The 19,824-nt window shown below is 39.8% G+C and overlaps 1 long non-coding RNA gene across 1 annotated transcript in view; it reads right to left on the minus strand.

Annotated features, from left to right (window-relative positions):
* Positions 1-447: 447 nt before the first annotated feature.
* LOC133266556 (uncharacterized) overlaps positions 448-19,824 on the minus strand; it is a 38,485-nt gene continuing 19,108 nt past the window's right edge. Inside the window, exons 3-4 of the long non-coding RNA XR_009742441.1 lie at positions 7,868-8,019; positions 448-1,031 (exon numbers count right to left, since the gene is read on the minus strand). This is a non-coding gene — a long non-coding RNA (uncharacterized LOC133266556). The remainder of the gene's footprint in view (positions 1,032-7,867; positions 8,020-19,824) is intronic.

Consider the following 19,824-nt stretch of genomic DNA (forward strand, 5'->3'; position numbering starts at 1 on the left):
GATCTGCAAAAGAATCCCAGAAGCATGAGAGCATGAACAAACTCCAGGCACCAAACTGCCTGCCTGTCCTTGCTGCCCTCTCTAAGAAATAACTGAGAAGTTGGTACAGAGTTTCTAATAGATTTTATCCTGAAGAATACAATATGGTTTTTCCTCAGCACGTTTACCAAATTGAATATAAAATTTGCCCATGCCAGAAGCTCTTAAAAAGCCCTGCATGCAATAAAAGGGTTAATAATTCAGCGTCTCCTGTGCCTTCAGACATTGGTTTTTATGCCTAGATGTTAAACTTTACAGTTACATACATTTTATATGCATTGATCTTTACTGCCTAGACAGGTCTGCATTTATGAAATGTCCTCAGATCCTTCAGCTATTTCAATGTAGAAATGGAAGTTAAAGCACTGCATGGTACTATCATAGTTTGTTGGGGTATTTTTAAAAAAAAAAGGCAAATTACAAAGCAATAAATACAAGGCACAGTTAAAAAATTTAATTTTCAGGAAAGAACATTCAAATGAATGAACACCTGGAGTGACACGCACCCCAGGGGAATCCACAGGCACTTAGAGAACTAACAATTGTACAAACCTAAATGAGTGAGGAATAACTGGAGAAGGAGACAAAACCCCCTTCCTATACATACATACTTCTTAGCCATTTATTCTGTAAAGCAAACTCTTCTCCCCAGGTGAAACTGCAAACTCTGATATAAACATTACTTCCCCTCCACCCTCGCTAAAATATTTCTGTAACTTCCAAACAATGCCATGTGTTCTGCTACCAAATTGGATCAAGCATCTCATGCAGCTTATCCCCAGTGTTGTTCTCAGAACCAGCTCTGGAACATATAATTCATCCACGGGGTCTGTGTCTTGAAATGCAGCTTATTATTCTGGGCTCACAGCAATGTTCAGCACTTTGGATTCAAAAGCTGCTGACAGTTCATTTTCATTTCTCAGCCTCTGCATTTCCCTGTTTAAATCCAGTCGAGCTCTGGCAAGCTGACGGCTCGGGGAGCACACCTTCAGCTAAAGGTACAGAGGAAAAGATTTTTAGTAGCAGACGAAAACCATCAAACTAAATTACACCATAGGTCTTTAAGGACAGATAGATACATTTGGGTGGAAACATTAAAGTAATTTCCATAAAACTCATCAGAAAAATAGCATTTTCAAGTGATATAGCATTCTTTGCTAGCTACAGGGCAGCCAAAGTAATCCTTCACTGGAGAAGCAACCGCTGGATGTATATTTATTAGCTACCTAAATAATTTGAAAAGGAAGCAAAAATAATTAGGATCAAAAAGGGAACAGTCTGAAAGCTGAAATATACCATCAAATGCAAGTCTGCAAATTAATGCAGACTTAATCTTGTAAAGCGGTGCCCTCTGAATCAAGCCAAAAGTCACTTAAGCACACTTTCTAACCATAAACATGTCACTCAAGACCCATCAGGGTATAACCACAGACAGTTGTTTTAACATGGCATGGAACAGAGACATAGTACCCAGCAGCTTGCAAGATTGCACCCTTTATGCTCATTTTATATATCCTGGAGTGTAAGATTTCACTGCATGTACCTTCCAATATACAGAGAAAAATAAGCATAGAGATCCAGAAGTCTGCTTCGCTACTTACATACTTATATAATGACTATTATAATTTAACTATTTGTATAGCCCAATTTAGAGAGACATTTTAAGCTTAAATGATACCATTATGGTTAAAAGCACCTCCAGCCCACTCATCAAGTCAAAAGTATACTTTTAAAATTAATTCCTCAACCTCTATGAAAATTTTGTCCCTATAAAGGTTTTTTTCCCATCATTCTCTTTTTTCTCTAATGTTTTCTTATTAGCAATAACTACCACATCTTGCAAAGCTGTTAAAAGAGGATTAAATGTCACAGAAAATGCTGGACACTTCCTAGGGATTATTGCATGCCTTTAATTTCTTAGTAAATTCAGGTTGATTTAGGTGTAGGCAGGAGTCCTGCTGCAAGGATAAAAGTTGCCGACTTCTATTAGTGTCTCAGAAACTTCAAGGAGGAGGTATAAGAGTTAGGAGACATAAAATATGAACAAATTCCAGCATTCCCAGATGTTTCCGATAAATGCAAAATGAAACCATAATGTGATTTCATTGTAGTCAACATCAATTTTCATTTTAACCCTATTACATGATCAGTGGATCGTGATAGGTGATCCTGATAATTCTGTCTAATGTTTTCCCATTAAGTTCTTGCTTTCAGTGGTTTATATGTTGCCAAACACAACCATTTAGGCCTATTTTCCTCCTTTACTCTAGCTGGTTATGTTTCTGTTTTGATTTTGGGGTGTTGGTACAGCCAGTTCAGCTGTTTCTGAGAAGTACAGGAGGGGAAAAATGTCAGTAACTTTGCAAGAGCTTGAACTAATACTTTAGGTGCTTTTTTAGTGTGCTTTTTATATTTACATATAGCAGTAGGGAAAGGCAACTTAGCAAAATCTGTGCTGTGCCCATGGAGAAAAAACCTATTCTGGGCAAATGACAAGATTCTAAAACACATATCTTTTTCGCATGTATTCTATATACATTTTCTATATCTACATTTTTATATATTTATATGTAAATACAATAAATATAACTATTTATATATATAAGGTATTTGTACACATTATGATTGGCAGAATTTAATAGATACTTGCTGAAAATATCACTGGGCATCCCATCTGTGCTGAGCATGCTTTGACCCCTCTAAAGCAACTTATAAATACCGGGTGTGGCAAGCACACTGTCAGGAAAAGATTCGTAACTCAGTGAATGTTCACTGCAGAAATCACCCTCTGACAAGAGAAAATAAGCAGTTAAATTGTGGGCAGAGGGGAAACCTTCTTAGCTCCAAGGAATTTGTTTCTCTGATTCTCAGCTGGTCCAGTGCAAAGTGCACTTCCCTGCGATTCCTAACCCAAATCCTCCTCCCTCTGTCCTGGCCTCCTGGTTTTTGCCAGCCCACATTGCTCCTGGGTGGTCCACAGAGAGCCAGTGCAGAACTGCAGAAGCCAGCTTTGTTACTGCTCTGCTGGAACGAGTTGACTCAGTACTGTATATTCCAATAGAAATCAGTCCACGTTGCTAAATTGCTGACTTAGCACTCCAAACGCACTGCATGCCCATCTGTGAAAATCAGAGTAAGATTCACGTCCAGAACCAAGAACTGAACCCACAGCTCATGATCTACATTACATGATCCACATTACAGTAATCCAGATCATGATTAACACTCTGATCTCAGCAACCCCCAAGGTGTCCTTCAAATCTTTGCCAAGCAGCTGGTCTAAGTGTTACCAGTTAATTCTTGAACTCATCCAGTGAAGTCTAGGCTGTGTAACTTACAGTCTATCAGTGCTACTGACTGTCCTTTGTGGATCTACTAAATGGAATTAAAATAATGTCATTATTTTTTAAGAGATTTTTAAAGTGTAAATTGCCTGCAAGACTGAGTATTCCAAGTTAGGGAATATGAAGATTAAAGTTGCTCCTTGTAAATTGTCACCTGGGGAGAGATGTCCTGGACTAATGAGCTCTAACTGTGCCATCCCTCTTATCTTGAAGTGCTCCCCTGCAAGTGGGTTTGATGTAGATGACATGAGCAACAATGACTGTAATCTGGAAGGCTGTAGCTTCATGAACACATGATGGTTACCTGAACTGACCACCACTTTCATCAGTGAGAAGACCCAACAGTGATTAGCATATGTCTGCAAGAAGAACAGGGGGAACATTTATTTTAGCTCTTTGGGAACACAGGAATGACTGATTCAGCTCCTGTCCCTTTTACAGAACCACAGAATGGAAGGAATGCGTGGGAGTCAACTCATCCAACCCCTTTTCTCAAGCAGGGCAACCTATGGCCAATTGCACAGTACCATGTTCAGATGTTGGTCAAAACCTTCCCAGAGAAGCTGTGGCTGCCCCATCCCTGGCAGTGCTCAACCCCAGGATGGATGGAGCTTTGAGCAACCCGGTCTAGTGGATCGTGTCCCTGCCCATAGCAGGGGGTTGGAGCTGGATGAGCTCTAAGGACTATTCCAACCGAAAACATTCTGTAACTATGGGGTTTTTTTTAATATCTCCAAGGTGGGAGACTCTGGCAACTCCCTGGGCAACCTGTGCCACTGCTGTTTTACCCTCACAGTGAAGAAGTGTTTCTTCATGTCTGGAGGGAGCCTCCTGTGTTTCAGTTTGTGCCCATTGCCTCTGGTCCTGTCACTGGACACCACAGAAAGGGACCTGGCTCTCTCCTGTCTGCACCCCCTGTTCAGGTATTTGTATACGCTGATGAGATCCCCCTTCTCTTCTCCAGTCTAAACAGTTCCAGCTGTTTCAGCCTTTCTTACAGGAGAGATGCTCCAGACCTTTGATCATCTTCATGGCCTTTCATTGGACTGTCTCCAGTATGCCCATGTCTCTCTTGTACTGGGGAGCCCAGCACACTGCAGGTGTGGCCTCACCAGCTTCAAGCAGAAAGGAAGGATCACCTTGACCTGCTGGTAACACTAAGAACATCAATTTGTGAGACTGTATCATATATACCATAATCAGGGAAATCAAATTATAGCTCTACCTTTTAAGGGCTAAATAGTTCTGATTTTGTTTTTTCCTAAATTATATGTTCTTTGTTTCTCCATCTTAACTTTCGAAAGTATACAGTATTTGTAGGCACAATGAATAAAATATATGTACTGGAAATACAATCCCAGTTTTGGATTAACTCTTAACAATTCTATAACCCAAAGTCGTAAGTTGTATGTAAGTATTTAATTACATACATTTAATTGGACTAGGAATGCACTTTTCTCTGATGTAGATTTATGAAATTGACTGCAAAAAGGGATGCTACTTGACTATACTTCTTTATGACAGAGTATAAAACACTCAGTATTTTGATATATTGAATATTATTAATGTATAACTGGAGTCTATAACTTATTAGAACTTTTCTTCAAATAATTGCTTCAAATTAGATGTAAATTATTTTCTTAAATACAATAATGCTATGGACATTTCAATTTCTCAGAATGATGTTAAAAGGAAGCTTCAGAGAGATACACCAGAGATATAGCATTGACTGACACAGTGGAATCACTACTGAAGAAACCTGGATTTCAAAGGGTCAGTGTTAGTTACTTCCTATGTTTTGCATGGAGTAGATTCTTAAACATAGAATTAATGACATAAGCATGAACAGTATTGCCTAGTGGAGAGTTCCAGTTACGGACACCAGTAGAGGCAACCTTCTTACACCATGATTCTTCCTTCCAAGGCGAGCTGCCTCTGGACACTGCGCTTCAGGCCGACAGAAAAGACAGAGTCAGTCCCCTGTGGCACGTTCAGAACTATTCACAGGGCCCTCCCCATGCACTGTGCTGGAGTTTGCACCCCGAAAATCCCTCTCTGCAGCATGTACCATGCCAAACTCAGCTTGATCTGCCATGATGGGGAGGACCCAGGGCTTTTGCTTGGAAGAGGAGCTGAAACCTGGAAGCAGCACTAGCACAGGAGCTCCTGCCTCAGCTGCTTCCACTTTAATCAAACCTCTCTCTGTGCCTGGACAGTAGTTTTTCACCATAGCTGGCCTCTGCCTAGCTCACCAGTACTGTGATAAACTCATCAATTAGCTTAAATGTGTAAGATGATTGCCAGAATGATGGGATTTAGCTTAAATGAATTCTTGGAATTTCAACATTTTTCTCACTGCATCTGCTGGCTATGATTAAGCTTTTCTTAACAGCTCAGCTACCTTGAAGTCAAAACAGCACCTGATAATAATTGTTTCCAGTACAAGATGGGCAAAACTTAAATTTTAGCTTAAACTAACTACAGAATCAGTGGGGATGCCCCAGCTCTGCTCAGACTTCATCTGCTGCTAAATCCACCCCTCCCTTACATTAACTGAAGCAGCCCAGGTAGATATGTGTGGTCTCACAGCACAAACCAGCACTGCTCACTGTGGGACTGTGCAGATACCTGAACTACTTCTAAATAAAATATATGGGTAAGAGAAGCCATACTGATGCATTATAACAAGGCTCCACAAGGATTAATTTTACTCAAGACTGCTGATGCAAAACACAGCACTCCTGCAGTTTGTTTCCAGCCTTCAGCCTCCCTCATTTACAGCTTGCCTTGGATAGTTTTTATACCACACCAGAATGCAGCCCTGGAGACCAACATTTGCAGAATCTCTCCACTCTCATCTTGCCTCTGCATAATACATGTGAAGGATTGAGCAGAAGCATTAAGGGGTTGGAGCTCTGGCCCTGAGGGAGAGGGATGGGGACCTGCTCTTTGGTGTCTGGGGAGGAATCTTATCCATTCCTCCTCCCTGTACTGAAACCAGCCCCAGGGGAGCCCAGGCCATCACGGGTGGGAATCATAGCTCCAAACCCACGTGCTTCTGAAGTGTTGTGTGGTTGTTGGTTTTTTCTGTGGTTTGTTTCATTTTAAATCACAGAAAGCTGTTGGGGTTGCAATGTGTCCCATCAATCAGCACACCACGCAGTGTCTATATTAAACATCCTACCAAGTCCCATAGGAAGCGTGAAATTTCTGATGACAGGAGATAAGAAAATATTCCACAGGTTTTGATAAACAATTTATATGGTAAAGGACTGGAAGGTCAGTGAGCAGAAATTGTGCTTTATCTTCCTTGCATATATATTGCCTGATGATTAAGTCAAAAATATTACAAATACAGATATGAGTGAAAAATATGACTATTCATAGGCAGAGACAGGAAAACAGAGGGGTTTGTTACACTGTTCATTTTAATCCCCATGCAACAGATTCACAGATGATTGTGCATTGTTAGAGTTTGGAAGAACTGCTTTTCTGTTTCCTATGGGTATTGTCGATCTTTTGCCTTACCATACCTGCAAAGCTTGTGTAAAGTTACTAATATAATACATTTTTTACCAATTCTTGGCCATCTCTAGTGAAAAAATGCCTGAAGAGCTAGTTCATCCTTTAATTGGCAAGTGCAAATTAGTTACATTTCCATCCTGTTGACTGCTAAGGGACTTGATCTTGTCTTCAAAACACCTGCAGGGATGGAGGGTGCCTCAGTAGACCCAGTAAAACTGGTTGTATAATTAGTGCTGAAAAATCTGTGGTTCATGTATTTCATGGGGTGGAGGTATGCTGCCTTTCTGGACAAGAATCCGTCAAAGGGAAGGGGAAAGACCAAATTCAGACCTTCTGTGTAGGGACTGTGCCTTGCCTCAGCTGAACTGAGCCACAAGTTTTTTAGTAATGAAGTTTCTGTTATGCTGAACTTAAGAGTAGTTTTTGGCAGAAAAGAAACAAAAAATAATAAAGAATTTTTAATGCATAGGGCAGGCAACTGGGCACGAGGCATTTCTGGGCTCTTTGCCTGGATCTGTCATTGACTTGTTCATTATATCTTGTGGGTCTGTTTTAATCTCTTAAGGGGAAAAAAAAGGCAATAATCAGAATATTAAGAAAATGGGGAGGTTTGATTCACTGTAGCATAATCTGTAGGGTCATGTTGAAGGCCAGGTTAGGAGACCTTCAGTATATTTTGGCCCTTTTCTATATGCTTTTTCCTATTTGTCTTTACTATATACTGGCTATAATTCTGTGGCCTTCAGGGCAAATGCTCTATCTGGCTGTACGTGCACAGTGACAGTAGCAGTGCAAGATACACATCTGTGCTGGCTTTAAATAATATGTCTCATTAAAGACAACATTTGTACAAGTGAAGTCACCAGGCTTCTCTGAGATGCACAAAGGTCCATGAAGACATGGTGGAGATGCTTTTGGTGCTTGAGCTAACTCGAATGCAATACACAGCATAGACTTACCTCTATATAGGAATATTCTACAGGGATGGTATGAAGAGAGAGTCCACCTCATGCTGCAGGGGACAGAAGAAGGGCTGTTTAACTATTTATTGATCCTGACACAACCCCCTCTTCTTGGTGAATTTGTGTGAATGGGTTTTGTAGACGCACACCTGTATGCAACAGAAACAGTTAACTAGAAAACAGCAAAAGTACACATGGAGAGGTAGTGTGTGAAAGTCTCCCAAAAGCTGATAAGCTCTGGAAACTTGTGGTCCTTTTTAATCTAAGACAGCTGATAAATTCAGAACAGCAGAGTCCTCAGAATGTGTCCATGGCCATCAGCACACAAGAGCATGAACCCCAGGTTCTGTAACTCAGACCACAGCCAATGAAGATGGCAGCTGCTACATGCAAACACAGACCATAGGCTACAGGGGTTATATATGCCTGGGAAAGGAAGGGACTTCTGAAGACCTTCCTAAAAGACACTGGTGTATCAGTATGGTTCTCTGCTTCTCAGTAAACATCCAGGATTGGCCTCCCCACTGCTACTCAACATGGTTAAAATGAAGGATTGAGGGGGATAATTGAACAGATGGTACCAAATTACCTGCTATTAATACTAACAGCTTGATTCTATTGTTCATAATAGCTTGATTTATAAACTGGGTTTCAATAAATATTGGTGGTAGCCTGTATCTCCCCCTGAGTGTTTCCTCTACCTGGAAAAATTACATTTTTTTCCCCCATGGAGACAAGGAGGCAATGCAAAGAAGATGCCATACTGTCCTGGCAGGGGATGGGGAGGAAGGGATGATGCAGAGGCAGGAGAGAGGAAGGCTTTTAAAGAGGCAGAGAAGGAGAGGCCAGCAACATATCCCAGTTATCCTGGGCTCACTGAGGTCCCTCATGACATCCAGGTGCTAATAGAAGTGTAATACGTACATTAACAATACCTGTGGCATTATATGACCAAGACCCTTAGACAGACTGTGCTACAGGCTGTTCTGCCTCTTTCATTCGGTGAGTAAAGCAGATGCAAGAGAGTAGTCATGTAAAGATTACTAAGTATTCCTGTCCACTGATAACTTTCTACAGACACTAACCCCTTTTTAATCTGGTTTAATTTCTGGAAACAAAATGACTCACAGAATTTTTCTCCCATTAGCAGTATTAATCAGCTCCTGAATGGACAATAAAATGTTTGCCTTTATGTTCTCCAGCCCTGTTGCTAAGAGCTATATACAAAAACAAAATCTTCACATAAATTTTCACATTTTTCTTAGCTAAAACCCCAACAGGAAGAAGAAAAAAAAAAAAATCTGCTGACATTGATAAAGAATTTGAAAAAGCTCCTATGGTTTTTGTCATTCCAGACTGGCAGTTCATAGTCTGGGAACATTATCGCAGCTTCATTTCCACAACAAAAAGGCCCCATTCTTTTCTTGAAGGTTTGACCGTTCATCCTGTCCTCGGTGTTTTTCATCAGAAATGCACTTGTGTTGTCAGCCTTCCTGTCAGCACTCACTTACCGAGGCTGCCAAAGAAAAGTCTAAGAAAAGGACAAGTGTCTCACAGGTTACAATAGTTCCTTTTGTGCTCTTAAAATTTGCAGAGTTTGGGCACTTAAAAACGTGATTAACATTTGTGCATATGATAAATTCAAAAGTTGAGTGAACTTTTTATACTGAATGTTAACAGTTTCCATTGTCCATTTTCCAGTAAACCTGAATAGCTGATTATTCTCACTCTATGGATTTTCGATGGGCTGTCATCCTGCTGGGTTGTACTAAAGCATGTTACAGTCACAGAACAGGAAACAACCATTTGAATTTTTAACGTAAATCCTTCAACATAGAAGGTTTTTTTCCCTCCAAAAGTGAGAGAAAAGTATTTTAATTATCACATGCTGGTAGATGACAGGTGTATTGCTAATAATGCATTATGGAGTTCTTCTTTCACCATCATTTTATATAGTTGTTTAGTTACAAGTTAGGAAAATATATGAATAATCCACTTACACTGCATCAACACAGTCCCGTAAGCAAATCAAATATGATCTTGGAAACATCTAAAGGTACAAGAAAATTAATGAAGTTGAGGATATAGAGATCATACAACCAGAGATCTCACGTAACAGCGTTCTTCCACTGAAGTACCTCAATTAAATTCCAGAACAGAGTAACTGTTAATGGAAATCATCTTATGGCTACTTGATGTCCTACAAGAAGTGGGTCCAACGGTTTTAATGCTCTCTAGTTTAAAGCATACTGGTGTCTATATCACAAAACTGTATTTTACAAGTGTATATCACAATACCAATCACAGTTTTTTGATACAGAGTTGTGATGTACAGTTGACAGCCTGGTTTGCAAACTCAGCAGCAAATCCGCTAACTATTGCATTAGCCTCTGGTAGCAGCATTTGCAGGTCAGAGTGAGTAAGAAAATGTCATGGAATCTGCACTGAATATATTCTGTGTTGAAAACCTGAACTTCATTCTCCAAGGCTGCCAGGGTGATACCTACCAGTTCACAAAGTCTTTAAAAATGCAGTTGAAGCTTTGTCTGTAGGAGGACATTGCACCACCTTGATCCCTTAGAATGGGAGACAGAATTAAGGCAGTACCACTGAGCTTTGTTGACACATCTTTTTAAAGATTGGTGCTCAAGAGAAAAAAAAAAAAAAAAGGGCTGCAACACAGAATTTGAGAGTAAACACCTCGGCGTTTTAATCACTGCAAAAGGAATTTTTGCTGGAATGCCATGAACATTATTGCTGTAAGATAGAACAAAGGACAATCTTATAAAACAGTACATAAAAAGACAAAGACATTACTTCTCCCACTGCTTATTTCAGGGCTAAAATGCTGGCTACGTGTTCCAGCTGCACTACTTTAATGTTCCCAGCTGGCTTCTGCAGCATTGTGCGTACTTTGTCTCACGAGGGAATAAGACTATTCTTTCATCCAACACAATTCATATAGGGAACAGAAAAACCCAGTCTCCCTATTACCTTCTTGCTTTTTATCTCCCTGTTACCTTCCTGCTCTTTATTTCCCTGGCTGAGACAACAGTATATTTTTGGAGGTCACCAGCACCAACAGGAGTTTTTTGGAAAGCAGTGTAAATAAATCAATGTTAAATCAATGGGACTTAATAAGTTCAGTTCAGAAGCCTCACCCCATTGCATATATTTGTGATCCCTCTAGTACTTATGTGCTGGTGTTAGGTGTGAGCACCATGATAGCATTAATTGCATTAATCTGCCTGCCAGTGTCAGAGGTAGAATGAAGAAACAGGAATGTTCACTCCTCCCCAGATGGTAAGGAACCAAATGGAAAGAAATTGAAATGAAGACCCCAGGAGTAAAAAAAAAAAACAAACATATTATTGGAGGGATAGATTATCCAAGGTTTTCAAAAGGATTACACGTTCAGAATCATGAAGCAGGTGAAATGATTCAGATTGGCAGAAGGCATGGTTATAAAAGAGAAGGTGAAGATGAGTTTAGCAAATTTGTTTTAGATAACAGCAAAAAGATGCTCAGAAATGGGATCAGAAATGGACAAGTATTTTAGCAATGAAGATAAGTTGTAATGGGTAGGCTTGTCTGGACTAAAATTATTTTATTTAATAAGTGTATAGATGCAGAGACAAAGGCAGAATGAGAAATCAAGGACAGTAAAATTCTGAGTAAAAAAGGAAAATAAAGAGCATCCTTGGGACAGCTATGGTGTCTCATCTGAAGAGAGTTAGACATGAGCAAGGTAACACCTGAAGAAGGTATGTCAGAGGCAGAAATGCACATCAGAACAAAAAAAGAGTTGTAAGTAACACTGTTGGGGAGGATGAGTTAGTCCAAATAGAGACTATAAAGATAAAAGGAGGAGGACTGAGAGTGAAAGTTTGAAGGGTGCCAACAGATAGTGGAGAGGGAGTGGGAGGATCTACCAGAGGAGGTGCTGAAGAGAACAGTCTTTGAGGTAAAAGTAGAAAGCAGAGCACACGCTCACCAAAAGATAAGGTGGAAAGCAAGAAGATGTGGCAATGTGACAGTGGTCCTGAGGACTGCATTAAGGGGAGTCTGAATTGGAAGGAGTTCTCAGGTTTGGCTAAGAAAGAGCATCAGTGAAGGTTACTACAGTGGATACTAAATCTGATAATAAAGACAGTATGAGGAATACTGGCCAGGAATGAATGTTTGGAAGTCTAATTGGGTATGGGAAAAGCTGAGGGTGGAAGTGCAACTGTGTTTCCAGCCTGGCTAAAGAAGACAGAGAATGGAGGCACAGCAGCAGAGAAACAGATGAGGAGTAAGAGAACAAGGGGCAGTAAGACTGTGTTAAACAGGGAACAGAGAGGTAGCACCAAAGAACTCTTACCCTCCAAGGCACAGAAAGCAAGAGGAGGTTGGATTTAATTGTGAGACAAATAAAAGGTAGAAAAATCAAGGTAGTTTTAATTGTCTTTAAAGGGATTTTGCTATTTAATATTAACAAAGGATTGCACACTCTGAAACTGCATACAGAAGTCTTATAGATGTAGTGCCATATATTAAATTGATGCTATAGTTGACCTTGGTTCCTGAAGGAGAGACAAGAGATTAACTTATATGGAAACTTTCCAACCACTAAAAGTGCAATAGAACTAGACAAAATATCATGAAATCTGTCTCAGTTAAGGGGCAATCTAGTCATTAACACTGAGATGAAAATATTTTGGAGAATCATTAGGGTTGATTAAAAGTTTTACACGTCCTGTGAATTATAGAATGAAACTCTGTGGGGACTCCTATTTATGCCCTGGTTCCAAGGCAAGGTGAAACAATGATATAATGTGTTGTATTGGTACTTGGGTGCTATACCCATATTGCCATGAAGGCTACAATCTACTTCCAAAATTCAGTAAGTCTGCATCAGACATTAAGATATCCATCACTTCAGTGCCAGCACAGTGTGCAGCTGCTATTTGTCACATCCTCATCATACATGGTGGAGTATTAGCAGTGCTAATAGCATTGCATTAGTTGAGTATAGAAAAAGTTGCTGACCTACGCTAAACCGTTGACTAAAGTTGCCATGTCTTAATCTGATTTATAAAAGTGACTTTACATATCCAGCATTAAAAATTATAGGGCACACTCCTTATAACCAACAAGAAATATATCCTTGCAGATCCCACCTAACTTTACAAGAAATTGTAAAAAGAGCTTCCTAAATGCACTTTTCTCTCTTGCTTTTGTAGAAAAGTGCCAACAATAAATGATACGAGGAAAAAAACACGTTTTAAAAAAGGCCACCTGCCATTGTATGCTTTAGAAGACTTCAGTTCATTTAATAGGGCAATAATGTGTTTCTTCTATGGGACATCTTGCAGGCTCATCTTGGTAAAGATGTTAAACAAGCAAAACATTTTTAAGTGATCTCCCTTCAAATCAATCAAACCACAAAACTGAATTTTATCTGCTCTGAAAATGAAAATTTTTTGCAATGCAAAATTAGCAACACAGCTTTCTATTTTAAACACCATGGTAGGAGGATGCTTTCAGGTGGATTAACAGCATGTTAATCATCTTAAAATTCAGATCCACTTATATCTAATAAAAGGCAAGAACTTTGGTAAAACTTCTACTCAGAAAGTCAGAATCATTCGCCAAAAAAATGTTTGGTTTATCTCTTTAGCACTAATCTACCCTAGGGAGAAATACAGAGAGATATAATTTCCCTACTCTAATCTCTCATGTAAATGTTGACAGAACTTCTTTCTTTTGAAATGTTCACTCTGAGGAAAGTTACAGGAAGTATAAGAGGATTATAAAATCTGGCAGATGACATTTGGCACAAAATGCTTGAAAACCAAAAGTATATATGACTGATGAAAAGATGTGACATCCTTAGATGCATCAGAAATGTAGAGAGAACAGGATGCATTGCATATAACAAATCAAAACCCTGTAGCTTTTCCCATGATTCAGAAACCAGTCATCTCAGCTGAAAAACATCCCAGGCACCAAAAATCCAGGACAAATCCATGTTGGATTTTAACAACTGAAATTCCTTAGTAATGGTTGATTATTTGTTAGAAAATCAGCTGTGGTCCAATTACAAGTCCTTGTGCAATTATTCTTGCAAAGAAAACCCAGCACCACATTTGACCATGAAGCCAGTGGTGTGTGGTGCTGGGTCTTCAGGAGCCAAGAACCACATGGCTACAAGGCTGAAACATTTTCTTACTCAAAATATTATTAAGTCACCTGTAACTGATGGTTCATGGTAATTTTGAACCTTTCATTGCATTTATTTGATGAATCATCATAGGATTTCATTCTTTTGAGTACGGGAGACATTACCCCAATGCAATTCTCCCCATAGCCTCACTGAGGAAGGAGAAGGAGAAGGTAACCTTAGAGCCACAGACAGACAGACAGACACTGGAATATCCCTAGCAAGCCTTGAGGACAGGAGGAAAGACGAGGCAGAGCGGTGCAGAGCTGGGCAAAAGGATACCATTCAGGTACCAGCATCTAATGATCCTGATGCTGTTGCTTAGTGGATAAGTTCAGAATCACTCATCCACTGTACATTGTTTTGTTGTCCATCACAACTGAAACAATTGTGTCAGCTTTGTTTATGCAAACAGAGTCCTCTAGCGGGAGGACAGCAAACACCAAACTGTTTCTGCAAGGATAGTTCAAATAGCTTAACACAAAACTCTCGTTCAGAGTTGTGAGAACTCACTGTACTCGGATGGCTAGTGGTGTGGCTTTTTTCAAGCCCCCATCCCTAGCTGGTACAGGATACCATACACAGAAACACTGTGCACTAGCTAAGCCTGGGATACAGGGGTTTGTGAAGCTGAGGGCTATCACAGAGAATGGCATCTGGGTATTGGTATCACAGAGCTGGGACCAAGGTCATTTATTCCAAAGAAGAGGCAGCATAGAGCCAGAAGAGTGCCATGTGTACATCATGGGTGCATACATATGATATTATGACAAGAGATACGTGAGGTTCGCTCAGCTTTCAGAAGCAGGGTGAGTTGGGATGTGGAGATACTGTGTGGATGAAGGCAATCTCACTGTGGTGCTGTACAGCCCCCCAATGACCAATGAAGTTTTAAAAACAACCTTGTCCTACTATGCAAAGATTTAAAGCATAAGCTCTTGACATTAATCTGTCACATTATCATAATCTTCAATATTAAATAGTTGGCATTTAACTTCAAACCTACAGGGATTCCCCAGAACTTCTTTCATCAGTAATAGCTAAAACATTCTCGAAACCGCTGGCACTGGTCTGGCATATCTAATATATACTGGGCCTGTTTCTTTACTGTATCAGTTTTATACCAGTGTAAAACTGATATAATAGAGATCAAAGCCTGCAGCTTCTGTGTTTGAACTGCCAAACCTTAGCTTTAGTACAAAAGAATATAAAGCAGTGTATCTGTTCCATATTTCTTGTCTTCTCTCCAGAAGCAAAATCATTTTGGATAGATGCCCCAGGGAGCAGAGAAGACCATATTTGTGATATTTATTGCATCTTGGATCAGAAGATTACAGTAATCTCACAATAAAATAAACCCCAAACAATAATAAATCTCCAATGTTTTAGCTGTGTGAAGAAATTCCCCCTCAGTGAAGACTTTCAAAAGAAAGAAGAGGTGATGGAGAGATTAATTTGGAGGTAATTCTTCAGGGAATTTGATTCGTGACTGGGAGCAGCACTACTGAAGAAAATGCATTGTACTTCTCTGATGGAGTGTGAACTCAATCACTAGCAAAGGTCCTGTCAAGAAGCCTACAGCAGTGGTCCATGACTCCTAGGAAGCAGGTTGATGTGAGCATTGCACATGTGCAACAGCATGGCTCAGAAGGGTACTAAATGTTGCTTTGCCCTCTTCCATCACCACTTCTCTTAGCCCAAAACTGGCTTTTAAAATTACCTTCATGCCTCCTGCCAGCCCCAAACTTCAGTTTTCTCCTGGTTTCTAACAGAATATGCAAATACAGACTTAGATATGAATTCATTTCCCAAAGTCAAGTTTTATGAAAAACAGGCAGATGCTTAGTGAAGCCATTATTTTTCTTCATTCTTATTCATGCTGTAAAACAACAGCACACACAACTACAAGGGCCTCTCTCTCCCCCTGAACAAACATACACTGATACTTGAATGGTTGTGGTTAAACTGATGGGTGAGCTGGAAGTACAAAGTGCTGGCACAAATAAGGCTTTGGAGCTGCATTTCTCACAGCTGTTACATTTTCCATAGCAGGCATGAAATATACTCCTTGAAGACACTTCCTTTCTGAAATTGGCTTTGAGAAAAACAACACGTTTTGAGGTTTCTTTGCACATTGTAAGGAAACACAAACAGGTTACAAACAGCATTTAAAAAATTCTCTGGCAGTCACCTTTAAAAACCTGCAATTTTCTGTAAAAGGACTCTGCTGTATTTTCTCCCATTAAATCCCTTCTGTTTCAGGTCTTCTCAGTGCTCTGTTTCTGCTGTATGTGAAAAGGTACCTTAGCAATAGAGTATCACGTAGGGGACAATTCTATGATGTGACATACTAATACAGTACAGTTTTAGGAATCATCTGAGCTGGAGTCAGATATTAGTTTATGTTTGATGATGTTCTTAAAAGGTGACATTGTTCTAAGAAGAAGAAAGAAACCAAATCCTTGAGTTACAAAAAATACCACAGGAAAAAAAAGTGGAGATATACTTTTTCATGGAGGTATACTTAAAAACTATGTTAAAGGACCCAGGATATGGAAGTTCTGTACTTGTATGTCTTTTCTGATAGATGTTCAAATCAAGATCTAGCTGAAGAAAATAAGCCTGCTATAAGAAAAGTCCCTTTCTACACTGAACTGTCTTCCTCAGCTACAACATTTTTGACTGCCTGTCATGCAGGTCTTCCTAAAATGCAAGTTTGCAAACAATGCTATCACTGGTAATGACTCCTATACATTCCAAATATGGTCATCTATGGTGCATTTATCTTCACATTTGTTATCTAGAAGTTGGTCATCTAGTTCAAACCAATTGTTCAGAGAACCTCTCCATCCAGCGGAGGGAGACAAGTATCTTCACCAGGCAAAGATATACATCTCCAGATGTGTGTTTGGCACCAATAAGAAGAACTGCCTTCTGGATGTACCTGTGTCAGACCACTAAATGTGAAAACAGCTTGCTTAGGAAATCTCAGCCTTTACGTGGCTGAAGGTTAATGGAATAAAGCTCACCACAAATGTACTATTGTACTGAGGACTCTGTCAGGCTTGGATTCATTCCACCTTTCTTTAGGTACACTTCCAAGGCACCTATGGGAGGAGTCATTTGCCTGTGGGACCTTCTATAGAGACTGGAGAATAACAGGCACATCCTGAGAGTGAGCCACACCACAGGGATGCCCAGAAGAACATGAAAAAGGAGTTCTCAAAGTCTATTTGGGTCACCCAAGATCTACTAAGAGACTACAACAGGAGCCAAGCACAAGCCTTTTCCATTTCAGGCAACCTGAACAAGCAGTTAACATTATGTGGGATGAATCCCAGCTTAAACCCCACTAAAGTGTGGATTTCCACATGTACAGTGCAGCACTAGCTGCCACATCATACTTTGCTGTAAGATAAACAATACCCAATAATAAGACAAATCCGTAGCTGTCTGAAATAGTAGCTCTTAGAGTGCTTTTTTATAGCACAGCATACCAGATGTTGACTTTATGGATGTGATAAACTCTTTTAAAATTGTAGTACAATGGGATTTCAGCTGTTAGCACAGATTCTGCTAAGTCATCTGCCCAAGGAGAAAATTTGTCCTTAATGACTATACTTCTGCTTATTTTTAAGTGGCAGCTTAAAAACATCAGCCAGCATGAAGCATTGGAGCCAAGTGGTCTCTTACTGTGTCTATTAATTTCAGTGTAGAGTCATTTTATCTTTGTATTTTTGCTATTCAGATGCTTGTGCACCATATTCCCCAGTATTTCTGCTTGCAGTAGTGTGGTACATGGAGATATGCAGAGATCATGTGTCAGACAAAAGCTGCTGAAGTGTTTCTGGACCAAAACTTGTCCTGGAAAGCGTAACAGTCAAGTATGCAAAGAAAGTGTCCAAACTAGCACACCAGGAGTCTGGCTAACCCTGTAACTGCAGCTCTCATGGTTTAGCATTCTTGTCCACCCCACAAACTCTGCTCACCTGTAACACCACTCTCAAGGGTAACAGACCCAGCTGAATGCAGAAATACCTTTATTTCACCAATCTCCACTAGTCCATGTGCTACCCTGAAGTGCAGCTCCTTGGTTATTTCTGCTATTGGTAGTTTAGCTGCTGTATCTCAGTTGTGTTGGATCATGGCACAGTAAAGTCAACACTGCTGCTAAACTAGGCTGGCCTCCACTGGGCAGAGACCCAAGTCCAGATAGTCCAGTCCTTCAGCTTATCTCTACAGACCTCATTTGGTAAAATCAGATATTCCCCCATCCTGTTCTCCTTCTTTCTTGTTCTTCTTTGACTGTATTTCCTTCCCAAACTGCCCATACAGCCATACAGGAAGTGCTCACTGTAAAGCACACTCTGTTCATCCATTCCCTTCCACCACTAAGGTAAAAATAGGATTCTATTGACATCTGAGGGAAACATAAGCAAATAATATATAAAGAGAAATTATGAAGTAGTGTAATTAATATAAATGGACTAAAAGCTACTTTTCTCCCTACACATGGAGCAGAGGTTTCTGTGCTTCTAAACAATATTCTTACAATGTTCACATTTCCTGTAAATTGACTTTGGGGTTCTCCCTGAGTCACAGTGGACATTTTCCCATCACCAGTGATTGTCAAGTGCTTTCCTACATTCTGATTTTCTTATGTGCTAAGATAACAATATAAAGGTAAGCTTACCTTACCCTGGAGGAACAGTAAAACCAAATTTATATCAGCATGTGGTGTTTAACTGCTGGGAGTTGAGGATATTGTACAGAGGAAGTTTACTGGAAAGTGCAGAGCTAAGGGATTTCTGCATATTAGTTATGACATCTCTGGGAATATTTAGATTTTGAATCAGAACTCAGCTGGGTTTCAGTGACATCAATTTTATCCCAAAAGGAATATTATCACATTGCAGGCAAATAGTGCTGGCTTGTTCCGACAAGAAAAACTTCATTTTTATAAAAAATGATGCGCTGACTAGGTGAACCTCTCTGCTGTGCTGAAAGATTGTATAATGTTTATGCAAAACCTGATTTTGAGGATACATAAAGACCTCAGAATAGGATGTGAGGGGGTGTGTATACATATACAGCTTTCATCCTCAAAACACTATGCAGTTAAAGGCAAGAAAAAATCTGGGATTCTTGTGCCCCAGTTAGCCTGTTAAGTGTTCACACTAATAGACATAGTAACTAGCCGAAAAAACAGCTCTTGGTGTTGAGATTGCTGTATATGGGAGTTAGAGATAAGCAGGATTTGTTACAGTGAAACTAGAACAAAGGTAGGTAAGTTGGTAGGTTGTCACGTACTAGTTTTGTTTCCAAATATCAGCTAAAAGCAATTCATCTCTATCTTGGAACAGAGGGAGCCACGAGTTAGGAAAAATAGTTTATTTATTCCACATTAAACAATTTAGATGGGTTTAGCAGCTTTAGTCTTCCTATGGCTTAAAGCAGAAAATTGGAGCCTGGCATAATACAGATACAGTTCTACTGATCTGTGTTTGTCTTCTATGTGAAATGCTGCCTACAGCAGAGCAAGCTGTTAGCCTGAATTTGAAGGGAAATTAGGTTTATTCAATTATGGTCTCTGTCGATCCTTCCCTAATAATTTTTGAACCAGATGGACAGTTTAAAATCAATCAATAAATAAACAAACTAATAAATAATGACAAGGGGACTGAAGTCTCTGCAGTCTGAAGTTCCTAAAAGCTTACAGAAAAGAAGCGAATACAAAAAGAAGAAAGAA

The sequence above is a fragment of the Pezoporus flaviventris genome, unplaced genomic scaffold, assembly GCF_033815535.1.
Source record: "Pezoporus flaviventris isolate CSIRO_AGI_PZ_B2104156 unplaced genomic scaffold, CSIRO_AGI_Pfla_v1 ptg000007l, whole genome shotgun sequence".
NCBI classification, from domain to species: domain Eukaryota; kingdom Metazoa; phylum Chordata; class Aves; order Psittaciformes; family Psittacidae; genus Pezoporus; species Pezoporus flaviventris.